The sequence below is a fragment of the Borostomias antarcticus genome, assembly GCF_949987555.1.
Source record: "Borostomias antarcticus genome assembly, chromosome: 24".
NCBI lineage: Eukaryota > Metazoa > Chordata > Actinopteri > Stomiiformes > Stomiidae > Borostomias > Borostomias antarcticus.
This window is the reverse complement of record NC_140257.1, coordinates 16,878,451-16,894,838: the sequence shown is the minus strand read 5'-3', so window position 1 is coordinate 16,894,838 and position 16,388 is coordinate 16,878,451.

The following is a 16,388-nucleotide window of genomic DNA, read 5'->3' as shown; positions in this document are numbered from 1 at the left end:
ACAGGTATGTAGTACAAGCAATTGTGATCATAGATCTGCCAACCAGGGGTCTCTAGTCCATTACTAGGCCGAGCAGTGAACAATTTAATTATGTCCACCTGAAAAAAAACGTAAGGGGTATGTATGGCGTTTTTCTTTCAGACCAAATTTATTTTCATCTACAATCTTCATGCACTTTCACAGGTATGTAGTACAAACAGTTCTGATTATAGATCTGCCACCCAGGGGTGTCTAGTCCATTACTAGGCCGAGCAGTGAACAATTTAATTATGTCCACCTGAAAAAAAACGTAAGGGGTATGTATGGCGTTTTTTTTTCAGACCAAATTTATTTTCATCTACAATCTTCATGGACTTTCACAGGTATGTAGTACATACAGTTCTGATTATAGATCTGCCACCCAGGGGTGTCTAGTCCATTACTAGGCCGAGCAGTGAACAATTTAATTATGTCCACCTGAAAAAAAACATAAGGGGTATGTATGGCGTTTTTTTTTCAGACCAAATTTATTTTTATCTACAATCCTCATGCACTTTCACAGGTATGTAGTACAAGCAATTGTGATCATAGATCTGCCAACCAGGGGTCTCTAGTCCATTACTAGGCCGAGCAGTGAACAATTTAATTATGTCCACCTGAAAAAAAACGTAAGGGGTATGTATGGCGTTTTTTTTTCAGACCAAATTTATTTTCATCTACAATCTTCATGCACTTTCACAGGTATGTAGTACAAGCAATTGTGATCATAGATCTGCCAACCAGGGGTCTCTAGTCCATTACTAGGCCGAGCAGTGAACAATTTAATTATGTCCACCTGAAAAAAAACGTAAGGGGTATGTATGGCGTTTTTTTTTCAGACCAAATTTATTTTCATCTACAATCTTCATGCACTTTCACAGGTATGTAGTACATACAGTTCTGATTATAGATCTGCCACCCAGGGGTCTCTAGTCCATTACTAGGCCGAGCAGTGAACAATTTAATTATGTCCACCTGAAAAAAAACGTAAGGGGTATGTATGGCGTTTTTTTTTCAGACCAAATTTATTTTCATCTACAATCTTCATGCACTTTCACAGGTATGTAGTATATACAGTTCTGATTATAGATCTGCCACCCAGGGGTGTCTAGTCCATTACTAGGCCGAGCAGTGAACAATTTAATTATGTCCACCTGAAAAAAAACATAAGGGGTATGTATGGCGTTTTTTTTTCAGACCAAATTTATTTTTATCTACAATCCTCATGCACTTTCACAGGTATGTAGTACAAGCAATTGTGATCATAGATCTGCCAACCAGGGGTCTCTAGTCCATTACTAGGCCGAGCAGTGAACAATTTAATTATGTCCACCTGAAAAAAAACGTAAGGGGTATGTATGGCGTTTTTCTTTCAGACCAAATTTATTTTCATCTACAATCTTCATGCACTTTCACAGGTATGTAGTACAAACAGTTCTGATTATAGATCTGCCACCCAGGGGTGTCTAGTCCATTACTAGGCCGAGCAGTGAACAATTTAATTATGTCCACCTGAAAAAAAACGTAAGGGGTATGTATGGCGTTTTTTTTTCAGACCAAATTTATTTTCATCTACAATCTTCATGGACTTTCACAGGTATGTAGTACATACAGTTCTGATTATAGATCTGCCACCCAGGGGTGTCTAGTCCATTACTAGGCCGAGCAGTGAACAATTTAATTATGTCCACCTGAAAAAAAACGTAAGGGGTATGTATGGCGTTTTTTTTTCAGACCAAATTTATTTTCATCTACAATCTTCATGCACTTTCACAGGTATGTAGTACAAACAGTTCTGATTATAGATCTGCCACCCAGGGGTCTCTAGTCCATTACTAGGCCGAGCAGTGAACAATTTCATTATTTCCACCTGAAAAAAAACGTAAGGGGTATGTATGGCGTTTTTTTTTCAGACCAAATTTATTTTCATCTACAATCTTCATGCACTTTCACAGGTATGTAGTACATACAGTTCTGATTATAGATCTGCCACCCAGGGGTGTCTAGTCCATTACTAGGCCGAGCAGTGAACAATTTAATTGTGTCCACCTGAAAAAAAACATAAGGGGTATGTATGGCGTTTTTTTTTCAGACCAAATTTATTTTTATCTACAATCCTCATGCACTTTCACAGGTATGTAGTACAAGCAATTGTGATCATAGATCTGCCAACCAGGGGTCTCTAGTCCATTACTAGGCCGAGCAGTGAACAATTTAATTATGTCCACCTGAAAAAAAACGTAAGGGGTATGTATGGCGTTTTTTTTTCAGACCAAATTTATTTTCATCTACAATCTTCATGCACTTTCACAGGTATGTAGTACAAACAGTTCTGATTATAGATCTGCCACCCAGGGGTGTCTAGTCCATTACTAGGCCGAGCAGTGAACAATTTAATTATGTCCACCTGAAAAAAAACATAAGGGGTATGTATGGCGTTTTTTTTTCAGACCAAATTTATTTTTATCTACAATCCTCATGCACTTTCACAGGTATGTAGTACAAGCAATTGTGATCATAGATCTGCCAACCAGGGGTCTCTAGTCCATTACTAGGCCGAGCAGTGAACAATTTAATTATGTCCACCTGAAAAAAAACGTAAGGGGTATGTATGGCGTTTTTCTTTCAGACCAAATTTATTTTCATCTACAATCTTCATGCACTTTCACAGGTATGTAGTACAAACAGTTCTGATTATAGATCTGCCACCCAGGGGTGTCTAGTCCATTACTAGGCCGAGCAGTGAACAATTTAATTATGTCCACCTGAAAAAAAACGTAAGGGGTATGTATGGCGTTTTTTTTTCAGACCAAATTTATTTTCATCTACAATCTTCATGGACTTTCACAGGTATGTAGTACATACAGTTCTGATTATAGATCTGCCACCCAGGGGTGTCTAGTCCATTACTAGGCCGAGCAGTGAACAATTTAATTATGTCCACCTGAAAAAAAACATAAGGGGTATGTATGGCGTTTTTTTTTCAGACCAAATTTATTTTTATCTACAATCCTCATGCACTTTCACAGGTATGTAGTACAAGCAATTGTGATCATAGATCTGCCAACCAGGGGTCTCTAGTCCATTACTAGGCCGAGCAGTGAACAATTTAATTATGTCCACCTGAAAAAAAACGTAAGGGGTATGTATGGCGTTTTTTTTTCAGACCAAATTTATTTTCATCTACAATCTTCATGCACTTTCACAGGTATGTAGTACAAGCAATTGTGATCATAGATCTGCCAACCAGGGGTCTCTAGTCCATTACTAGGCCGAGCAGTGAACAATTTAATTATGTCCACCTGAAAAAAAACGTAAGGGGTATGTATGGCGTTTTTTTTTCAGACCAAATTTATTTTCATCTACAATCTTCATGCACTTTCACAGGTATGTAGTACATACAGTTCTGATTATAGATCTGCCACCCAGGGGTCTCTAGTCCATTACTAGGCCGAGCAGTGAACAATTTAATTATGTCCACCTGAAAAAAAACGTAAGGGGTATGTATGGCGTTTTTTTTTCAGACCAAATTTATTTTCATCTACAATCTTCATGCACTTTCACAGGTATGTAGTATATACAGTTCTGATTATAGATCTGCCACCCAGGGGTGTCTAGTCCATTACTAGGCCGAGCAGTGAACAATTTAATTATGTCCACCTGAAAAAAAACATAAGGGGTATGTATGGCGTTTTTTTTTCAGACCAAATTTATTTTTATCTACAATCCTCATGCACTTTCACAGGTATGTAGTACAAGCAATTGTGATCATAGATCTGCCAACCAGGGGTCTCTAGTCCATTACTAGGCCGAGCAGTGAACAATTTAATTATGTCCACCTGAAAAAAAACGTAAGGGGTATGTATGGCGTTTTTCTTTCAGACCAAATTTATTTTCATCTACAATCTTCATGCACTTTCACAGGTATGTAGTACAAACAGTTCTGATTATAGATCTGCCACCCAGGGGTGTCTAGTCCATTACTAGGCCGAGCAGTGAACAATTTAATTATGTCCACCTGAAAAAAAACGTAAGGGGTATGTATGGCGTTTTTTTTTCAGACCAAATTTATTTTCATCTACAATCTTCATGGACTTTCACAGGTATGTAGTACATACAGTTCTGATTATAGATCTGCCACCCAGGGGTGTCTAGTCCATTACTAGGCCGAGCAGTGAACAATTTAATTATGTCCACCTGAAAAAAAACGTAAGGGGTATGTATGGCGTTTTTTTTTCAGACCAAATTTATTTTCATCTACAATCTTCATGCACTTTCACAGGTATGTAGTACAAACAGTTCTGATTATAGATCTGCCACCCAGGGGTGTCTAGTCTATTACTAGGCCGAGCAGTGAACAATTTAATTATGTCCACCTGAAAAAAAACGTAAGGGGTATGTATGGCGTTTTTTTTTCAGACCAAATTTATTTTCATCTACAATCTTCATGCACTTTCACAGGTATGTAGTACATACAGTTCTGATTATAGATCTGCCACCCAGGGGTGTCTAGTCCATTACTAGGCCGAGCAGTGAACAATTTAATTATGTCCACCTGAAAAAAAACATAAGGGGTATGTATGGCGTTTTTTTTTCAGACCAAATTTATTTTTATCTACAATCCTCATGCACTTTCACAGGTATGTAGTACAAGCAATTGTGATCATAGATCTGCCAACCAGGGGTCTCTAGTCCATTACTAGGCCGAGCAGTGAACAATTTAATTATGTCCACCTGAAAAAAAACGTAAGGGGTATGTATGGCGTTTTTTTTTCAGACCAAATTTATTTTCATCTACAATCTTCATGCACTTTCACAGGTATGTAGTACATACAGTTCTGATTATAGATCTGCCACCCAGGGGTGTCTAGTCCATTACTAGGCCGAGCAGTGAACAATTTAATTATGTCCACCTGAAAAAAAACATAAGGGGTATGTATGGCGTTTTTTTTTCAGACCAAATTTATTTTCATCTACAATCTTCATGCACTTTCACAGGTATGTAGTACAAACAGTTCTGATTATAGATCTGCCACCCAGGGGTGTCTAGTCCATTACTAGGCCGAGCAGTGAACAATTTAATTATGTCCACCTGAAAAAAAACATAAGGGGTATGTATGGCGTTTTTTTTTCAGACCAAATTTATTTTTATCTACAATCCTCATGCACTTTCACAGGTATGTAGTACAAGCAATTGTGATCATAGATCTGCCAACCAGGGGTCTCTAGTCCATTACTAGGCCGAGCAGTGAACAATTTAATTATGTCCACCTGAAAAAAAACGTAAGGGGTATGTATGGCGTTTTTCTTTCAGACCAAATTTATTTTCATCTACAATCTTCATGCACTTTCACAGGTATGTAGTACAAACAGTTCTGATTATAGATCTGCCACCCAGGGGTGTCTAGTCCATTACTAGGCCGAGCAGTGAACAATTTAATTATGTCCACCTGAAAAAAAACGTAAGGGGTATGTATGGCGTTTTTTTTTCAGACCAAATTTATTTTTATCTACAATCCTCATGCACTTTCACAGGTATGTAGTACAAGCAATTGTGATCATAGATCTGCCAACCAGGGGTCTCTAGTCCATTACTAGGCCGAGCAGTGAACAATTTAATTATGTCCACCTGAAAAAAAACGTAAGGGGTATGTATGGCGTTTTTTTTTCAGACCAAATTTATTTTCATCTACAATCTTCATGCACTTTCACAGGTATGTAGTACAAGCAATTGTGATCATAGATCTGCCAACCAGGGGTCTCTAGTCCATTACTAGGCCGAGCAGTGAACAATTTAATTATGTCCACCTGAAAAAAAACGTAAGGGGTATGTATGGCGTTTTTTTTTCAGACCAAATTTATTTTCATCTACAATCTTCATGCACTTTCACAGGTATGTAGTACATACAGTTCTGATTATAGATCTGCCACCCAGGGGTCTCTAGTCCATTACTAGGCCGAGCAGTGAACAATTTAATTATGTCCACCTGAAAAAAAACGTAAGGGGTATGTATGGCGTTTTTTTTTCAGACCAAATTTATTTTCATCTACAATCTTCATGCACTTTCACAGGTATGTAGTATATACAGTTCTGATTATAGATCTGCCACCCAGGGGTGTCTAGTCCATTACTAGGCCGAGCAGTGAACAATTTAATTATGTCCACCTGAAAAAAAACATAAGGGGTATGTATGGCGTTTTTTTTTCAGACCAAATTTATTTTTATCTACAATCCTCATGCACTTTCACAGGTATGTAGTACAAGCAATTGTGATCATAGATCTGCCAACCAGGGGTCTCTAGTCCATTACTAGGCCGAGCAGTGAACAATTTAATTATGTCCACCTGAAAAAAAACGTAAGGGGTATGTATGGCGTTTTTTTTTCAGACCAAATTTATTTTTATCTACAATCCTCATGCACTTTCACAGGTATGTAGTACAAGCAATTGTGATCATAGATCTGCCAACCAGGGGTCTCTAGTCCATTACTAGGCCGAGCAGTGAACAATTTAATTATGTCCACCTGAAAAAAAACGTAAGGGGTATGTATGGCGTTTTTTTTTCAGACCAAATTTATTTTCATCTACAATCTTCATGCACTTTCACAGGTATGTAGTACAAACAGTTCTGATTATAGATCTGCCACCCAGGGGTCTCTAGTCCATTACTAGGCCGAGCAGTGAACAATTTCATTATTTCCACCTGAAAAAAAACGTAAGGGGTATGTATGGCGTTTTTTTTTCAGACCAAATTTATTTTCATCTACAATCTTCATGCACTTTCACAGGTATGTAGTACATACAGTTCTGATTATAGATCTGCCACCCAGGGGTGTCTAGTCCATTACTAGGCCGAGCAGTGAACAATTTAATTGTGTCCACCTGAAAAAAAACATAAGGGGTATGTATGGCGTTTTTTTTTCAGACCAAATTTATTTTTATCTACAATCCTCATGCACTTTCACAGGTATGTAGTACAAGCAATTGTGATCATAGATCTGCCAACCAGGGGTCTCTAGTCCATTACTAGGCCGAGCAGTGAACAATTTAATTATGTCCACCTGAAAAAAAACGTAAGGGGTATGTATGGCGTTTTTTTTTCAGACCAAATTTATTTTCATCTACAATCTTCATGCACTTTCACAGGTATGTAGTACAAACAGTTCTGATTATAGATCTGCCACCCAGGGGTGTCTAGTCCATTACTAGGCCGAGCAGTGAACAATTTAATTATGTCCACCTGAAAAAAAACATAAGGGGTATGTATGGCGTTTTTTTTTCAGACCAAATTTATTTTTATCTACAATCCTCATGCACTTTCACAGGTATGTAGTACAAGCAATTGTGATCATAGATCTGCCAACCAGGGGTCTCTAGTCCATTACTAGGCCGAGCAGTGAACAATTTAATTATGTCCACCTGAAAAAAAACGTAAGGGGTATGTATGGCGTTTTTCTTTCAGACCAAATTTATTTTCATCTACAATCTTCATGCACTTTCACAGGTATGTAGTACAAACAGTTCTGATTATAGATCTGCCACCCAGGGGTGTCTAGTCCATTACTAGGCCGAGCAGTGAACAATTTAATTATGTCCACCTGAAAAAAAACGTAAGGGGTATGTATGGCGTTTTTTTTTCAGACCAAATTTATTTTCATCTACAATCTTCATGGACTTTCACAGGTATGTAGTACATACAGTTCTGATTATAGATCTGCCACCCAGGGGTGTCTAGTCCATTACTAGGCCGAGCAGTGAACAATTTAATTATGTCCACCTGAAAAAAAACATAAGGGGTATGTATGGCGTTTTTTTTTCAGACCAAATTTATTTTTATCTACAATCCTCATGCACTTTCACAGGTATGTAGTACAAGCAATTGTGATCATAGATCTGCCAACCAGGGGTCTCTAGTCCATTACTAGGCCGAGCAGTGAACAATTTAATTATGTCCACCTGAAAAAAAACGTAAGGGGTATGTATGGCGTTTTTTTTTCAGACCAAATTTATTTTCATCTACAATCTTCATGCACTTTCACAGGTATGTAGTACAAGCAATTGTGATCATAGATCTGCCAACCAGGGGTCTCTAGTCCATTACTAGGCCGAGCAGTGAACAATTTAATTATGTCCACCTGAAAAAAAACGTAAGGGGTATGTATGGCGTTTTTTTTTCAGACCAAATTTATTTTCATCTACAATCTTCATGCACTTTCACAGGTATGTAGTACATACAGTTCTGATTATAGATCTGCCACCCAGGGGTCTCTAGTCCATTACTAGGCCGAGCAGTGAACAATTTAATTATGTCCACCTGAAAAAAAACGTAAGGGGTATGTATGGCGTTTTTTTTTCAGACCAAATTTATTTTCATCTACAATCTTCATGCACTTTCACAGGTATGTAGTATATACAGTTCTGATTATAGATCTGCCACCCAGGGGTGTCTAGTCCATTACTAGGCCGAGCAGTGAACAATTTAATTATGTCCACCTGAAAAAAAACATAAGGGGTATGTATGGCGTTTTTTTTTCAGACCAAATTTATTTTTATCTACAATCCTCATGCACTTTCACAGGTATGTAGTACAAGCAATTGTGATCATAGATCTGCCAACCAGGGGTCTCTAGTCCATTACTAGGCCGAGCAGTGAACAATTTAATTATGTCCACCTGAAAAAAAACGTAAGGGGTATGTATGGCGTTTTTCTTTCAGACCAAATTTATTTTCATCTACAATCTTCATGCACTTTCACAGGTATGTAGTACAAACAGTTCTGATTATAGATCTGCCACCCAGGGGTGTCTAGTCCATTACTAGGCCGAGCAGTGAACAATTTAATTATGTCCACCTGAAAAAAAACGTAAGGGGTATGTATGGCGTTTTTTTTTCAGACCAAATTTATTTTCATCTACAATCTTCATGGACTTTCACAGGTATGTAGTACATACAGTTCTGATTATAGATCTGCCACCCAGGGGTGTCTAGTCCATTACTAGGCCGAGCAGTGAACAATTTAATTATGTCCACCTGAAAAAAAACGTAAGGGGTATGTATGGCGTTTTTTTTTCAGACCAAATTTATTTTCATCTACAATCTTCATGCACTTTCACAGGTATGTAGTACAAACAGTTCTGATTATAGATCTGCCACCCAGGGGTGTCTAGTCTATTACTAGGCCGAGCAGTGAACAATTTAATTATGTCCACCTGAAAAAAAACGTAAGGGGTATGTATGGCGTTTTTTTTTCAGACCAAATTTATTTTCATCTACAATCTTCATGCACTTTCACAGGTATGTAGTACATACAGTTCTGATTATAGATCTGCCACCCAGGGGTGTCTAGTCCATTACTAGGCCGAGCAGTGAACAATTTAATTATGTCCACCTGAAAAAAAACATAAGGGGTATGTATGGCGTTTTTTTTTCAGACCAAATTTATTTTTATCTACAATCCTCATGCACTTTCACAGGTATGTAGTACAAGCAATTGTGATCATAGATCTGCCAACCAGGGGTCTCTAGTCCATTACTAGGCCGAGCAGTGAACAATTTAATTATGTCCACCTGAAAAAAAACGTAAGGGGTATGTATGGCGTTTTTTTTTCAGACCAAATTTATTTTCATCTACAATCTTCATGCACTTTCACAGGTATGTAGTACATACAGTTCTGATTATAGATCTGCCACCCAGGGGTGTCTAGTCCATTACTAGGCCGAGCAGTGAACAATTTAATTATGTCCACCTGAAAAAAAACATAAGGGGTATGTATGGCGTTTTTTTTTCAGACCAAATTTATTTTCATCTACAATCTTCATGCACTTTCACAGGTATGTAGTACAAACAGTTCTGATTATAGATCTGCCACCCAGGGGTGTCTAGTCCATTACTAGGCCGAGCAGTGAACAATTTAATTATGTCCACCTGAAAAAAAACATAAGGGGTATGTATGGCGTTTTTTTTTCAGACCAAATTTATTTTTATCTACAATCCTCATGCACTTTCACAGGTATGTAGTACAAGCAATTGTGATCATAGATCTGCCAACCAGGGGTCTCTAGTCCATTACTAGGCCGAGCAGTGAACAATTTAATTATGTCCACCTGAAAAAAAACGTAAGGGGTATGTATGGCGTTTTTCTTTCAGACCAAATTTATTTTCATCTACAATCTTCATGCACTTTCACAGGTATGTAGTACAAACAGTTCTGATTATAGATCTGCCACCCAGGGGTGTCTAGTCCATTACTAGGCCGAGCAGTGAACAATTTAATTATGTCCACCTGAAAAAAAACGTAAGGGGTATGTATGGCGTTTTTTTTTCAGACCAAATTTATTTTTATCTACAATCCTCATGCACTTTCACAGGTATGTAGTACAAGCAATTGTGATCATAGATCTGCCAACCAGGGGTCTCTAGTCCATTACTAGGCCGAGCAGTGAACAATTTAATTATGTCCACCTGAAAAAAAACGTAAGGGGTATGTATGGCGTTTTTTTTTCAGACCAAATTTATTTTCATCTACAATCTTCATGCACTTTCACAGGTATGTAGTATATACAGTTCTGATTATAGATCTGCCACCCAGGGGTGTCTAGTCCATTACTAGGCCGAGCAGTGAACAATTTAATTATGTCCACCTGAAAAAAAACATAAGGGGTATGTATGGCGTTTTTTTTTCAGACCAAATTTATTTTTATCTACAATCCTCATGCACTTTCACAGGTATGTAGTACAAGCAATTGTGATCATAGATCTGCCAACCAGGGGTCTCTAGTCCATTACTAGGCCGAGCAGTGAACAATTTAATTATGTCCACCTGAAAAAAAACGTAAGGGGTATGTATGGCGTTTTTCTTTCAGACCAAATTTATTTTCATCTACAATCTTCATGCACTTTCACAGGTATGTAGTACAAACAGTTCTGATTATAGATCTGCCACCCAGGGGTGTCTAGTCCATTACTAGGCCGAGCAGTGAACAATTTAATTATGTCCACCTGAAAAAAAACGTAAGGGGTATGTATGGCGTTTTTTTTTCAGACCAAATTTATTTTCATCTACAATCTTCATGGACTTTCACAGGTATGTAGTACATACAGTTCTGATTATAGATCTGCCACCCAGGGGTGTCTAGTCCATTACTAGGCCGAGCAGTGAACAATTTAATTATGTCCACCTGAAAAAAAACGTAAGGGGTATGTATGGCGTTTTTTTTTCAGACCAAATTTATTTTCATCTACAATCTTCATGGACTTTCACAGGTATGTAGTACATACAGTTCTGATTATAGATCTGCCACCCAGGGGTGTCTAGTCCATTACTAGGCCGAGCAGTGAACAATTTAATTATGTCCACCTGAAAAAAAACATAAGGGGTATGTATGGCGTTTTTTTTTCAGACCAAATTTATTTTCATCTACAATCTTCATGCACTTTCACAGGTATGTAGTACAAACAGTTCTGATTATAGATCTGCCACCCAGGGGTGTCTAGTCTATTACTAGGCCGAGCAGTGAACAATTTAATTATGTCCACCTGAAAAAAAACGTAAGGGGTATGTATGGCGTTTTTTTTTCAGACCAAATTTATTTTCATCTACAATCTTCATGCACTTTCACAGGTATGTAGTACATACAGTTCTGATTATAGATCTGCCACCCAGGGGTGTCTAGTCCATTACTAGGCCGAGCAGTGAACAATTTAATTATGTCCACCTGAAAAAAAACATAAGGGGTATGTATGGCGTTTTTTTTTCAGACCAAATTTATTTTTATCTACAATCCTCATGCACTTTCACAGGTATGTAGTACAAGCAATTGTGATCATAGATCTGCCAACCAGGGGTCTCTAGTCCATTACTAGGCCGAGCAGTGAACAATTTAATTATGTCCACCTGAAAAAAAACGTAAGGGGTATGTATGGCGTTTTTTTTTCAGACCAAATTTATTTTCATCTACAATCTTCATGCACTTTCACAGGTATGTAGTACATACAGTTCTGATTATAGATCTGCCACCCAGGGGTGTCTAGTCCATTACTAGGCCGAGCAGTGAACAATTTAATTATGTCCACCTGAAAAAAAACATAAGGGGTATGTATGGCGTTTTTTTTTCAGACCAAATTTATTTTTATCTACAATCCTCATGCACTTTCACAGGTATGTAGTACAAGCAATTGTGATCATAGATCTGCCAACCAGGGGTCTCTAGTCCATTACTAGGCCGAGCAGTGAACAATTTAATTATGTCCACCTGAAAAAAAACGTAAGGGGTATGTATGGCGTTTTTTTTTCAGACCAAATTTATTTTCATCTACAATCTTCATGCACTTTCACAGGTATGTAGTACAAACAGTTCTGATTATAGATCTGCCACCCAGGGGTGTCTAGTCCATTACTAGGCCAAGCAGTGAACAATTTAATTATTTCCACCTGAAAAAAAACGTAAGGGGTATGTATGGCGTTTTTTTTTCAGACCAAATTTATTTTCATCTACAATCTTCATGCACTTTCACAGGTATGTAGTACATACAGTTCTGATTATAGATCTGCCACCCAGGGGTGTCTAGTCCATTACTAGGCCGAGCAGTGAACAATTTAATTATGTCCACCTGAAAAAAAACATAAGGGGTATGTATGGCGTTTTTTTTTCAGACCAAATTTATTTTTATCTACAATCCTCATGCACTTTCACAGGTATGTAGTACAAGCAATTGTGATCATAGATCTGCCAACCAGGGGTCTCTAGTCCATTACTAGGCCGAGCAGTGAACAATTTAATTATGTCCACCTGAAAAAAAACGTAAGGGGTATGTATGGCGTTTTTTTTTCAGACCAAATTTATTTTCATCTACAATCTTCATGCACTTTCACAGGTATGTAGTACAAACAGTTCTGATTATAGATCTGCCACCCAGGGGTGTCTAGTCCATTACTAGGCCGAGCAGTGAACAATTTAATTATGTCCACCTGAAAAAAAACGTAAGGGGTATGTATGGCGTTTTTTTTTCAGACCAAATTTATTTTTATCTACAATCCTCATGCACTTTCACAGGTATGTAGTACAAGCAATTGTGATCATAGATCTGCCAACCAGGGGTCTCTAGTCCATTACTAGGCCGAGCAGTGAACAATTTAATTATGTCCACCTGAAAAAAAACGTAAAGGGTATGTATGGCGTTTTTTTTTCAGACCAAATTTATTTTCATCTACAATCTTCATGCACTTTCACAGGTATGTAGTACATACAGTTCTGATTATAGATCTGCCACCCAGGGGTGTCTAGTCCATTACTAGGCCGAGCAGTGAACAATTTAATTATGTCCACCTGAAAAAAAACATAAGGGGTATGTATGGCGTTTTTTTTTCAGACCAAATTTATTTTTATCTACAATCCTCATGCACTTTCACAGGTATGTAGTACAAGCAATTGTGATCATAGATCTGCCAACCAGGGGTCTCTAGTCCATTACTAGGCCGAGCAGTGAACAATTTAATTATGTCCACCTGAAAAAAAACGTAAGGGGTATGTATGGCGTTTTTCTTTCAGACCAAATTTATTTTCATCTACAATCTTCATGCACTTTCACAGGTATGTAGTACAAACAGTTCTGATTATAGATCTGCCACCCAGGGGTGTCTAGTCCATTACTAGGCCGAGCAGTGAACAATTTAATTATGTCCACCTGAAAAAAAACGTAAGGGGTATGTATGGCGTTTTTTTTTCAGACCAAATTTATTTTCATCTACAATCTTCATGGACTTTCACAGGTATGTAGTACATACAGTTCTGATTATAGATCTGCCACCCAGGGGTGTCTAGTCCATTACTAGGCCGAGCAGTGAACAATTTAATTATGTCCACCTGAAAAAAAACATAAGGGGTATGTATGGCGTTTTTTTTTCAGACCAAATTTATTTTTATCTACAATCCTCATGCACTTTCACAGGTATGTAGTACAAGCAATTGTGATCATAGATCTGCCAACCAGGGGTCTCTAGTCCATTACTAGGCCGAGCAGTGAACAATTTAATTATGTCCACCTGAAAAAAAACGTAAGGGGTATGTATGGCGTTTTTTTTTCAGACCAAATTTATTTTCATCTACAATCTTCATGCACTTTCACAGGTATGTAGTACAAACAGTTCTGATTATAGATCTGCCACCCAGGGGTGTCTAGTCTATTACTAGGCCGAGCAGTGAACAATTTAATTATGTCCACCTGAAAAAAAACGTAAGGGGTATGTATGGCGTTTTTTTTTCAGACCAAATTTATTTTCATCTACAATCTTCATGCACTTTCACAGGTATGTAGTACATACAGTTCTGATTATAGATCTGCCACCCAGGGGAGTCTAGTCCATTACTAGGCCGAGCAGTGAACAATTTAATTATGTCCACCTGAAAAAAAACATAAGGGGTATGTATGGCGTTTTTTTTTCAGACCAAATTTATTTTATCTACAATCCTCATGCACTTTCACAGGTATGTAGTACAAGCAATTGTGATCATAGATCTGCCAACCAGGGGTCTCTAGTCCATTACTAGGCCGAGCAGTGAACAATTTAATTATGTCCACCTGAAAAAAAACGTAAGGGGTATGTATGGCGTTTTTTTTTCAGACCAAATTTATTTTCATCTACAATCTTCATGCACTTTCACAGGTATGTAGTACATACAGTTCTGATTATAGATCTGCCACCCAGGGGTGTCTAGTCCATTACTAGGCCGAGCAGTGAACAATTTAATTATGTCCACCTGAAAAAAAACATAAGGGGTATGTATGGCGTTTTTTTTTCAGACCAAATTTATTTTTATCTACAATCCTCATGCACTTTCACAGGTATGTAGTACAAGCAATTGTGATCATAGATCTGCCAACCAGGGGTCTCTAGTCCATTACTAGGCCGAGCAGTGAACAATTTAATTATGTCCACCTGAAAAAAAACGTAAGGGGTATGTATGGCGTTTTTCTTTCAGACCAAATTTATTTTCATCTACAATCTTCATGCACTTTCACAGGTATGTAGTACAAACAGTTCTGATTATAGATCTGCCACCCAGGGGTGTCTAGTCCATTACTAGGCCGAGCAGTGAACAATTTAATTATGTCCACCTGAAAAAAAACGTAAGGGGTATGTATGGCGTTTTTTTTTCAGACCAAATTTATTTTCATCTACAATCTTCATGGACTTTCACAGGTATGTAGTACATACAGTTCTGATTATAGATCTGCCACCCAGGGGTGTCTAGTCCATTACTAGGCCGAGCAGTGAACAATTTAATTATGTCCACCTGAAAAAAAACATAAGGGGTATGTATGGCGTTTTTTTTTCAGACCAAATTTATTTTTATCTACAATCCTCATGCACTTTCACAGGTATGTAGTACAAGCAATTGTGATCATAGATCTGCCAACCAGGGGTCTCTAGTCCATTACTAGGCCGAGCAGTGAACAATTTAATTATGTCCACCTGAAAAAAAACGTAAGGGGTATGTATGGCGTTTTTTTTTCAGACCAAATTTATTTTCATCTACAATCTTCATGCACTTTCACAGGTATGTAGTACAAACAGTTCTGATTATAGATCTGCCACCCAGGGGTGTCTAGTCTATTACTAGGCCGAGCAGTGAACAATTTAATTATGTCCACCTGAAAAAAAACGTAAGGGGTATGTATGGCGTTTTTTTTTCAGACCAAATTTATTTTCATCTACAATCTTCATGCACTTTCACAGGTATGTAGTACATACAGTTCTGATTATAGATCTGCCACCCAGGGGAGTCTAGTCCATTACTAGGCCGAGCAGTGAACAATTTAATTATGTCCACCTGAAAAAAAACATAAGGGGTATGTATGGCGTTTTTTTTTCAGACCAAATTTATTTTATCTACAATCCTCATGCACTTTCACAGGTATGTAGTACAAGCAATTGTGATCATAGATCTGCCAACCAGGGGTCTCTAGTCCATTACTAGGCCGAGCAGTGAACAATTTAATTATGTCCACCTGAAAAAAAACGTAAGGGGTATGTATGGCGTTTTTTTTTCAGACCAAATTTATTTTCATCTACAATCTTCATGCACTTTCACAGGTATGTAGTACATACAGTTCTGATTATAGATCTGCCACCCAGGGGTGTCTAGTCCATTACTAGGCCGAGCAGTGAACAATTTAATTATGTCCACCTGAAAAAAAACATAAGGGGTATGTATGGCGTTTTTTTTTCAGACCAAATTTATTTTTATCTACAATCCTCATGCACTTTCACAGGTATGTAGTACAAGCAATTGTGATCATAGATCTGCCAACCAGGGGTCTCTAGTCCATTACTAGGCCGAGCAGTGAACAATTTAATTATGTCCACCTG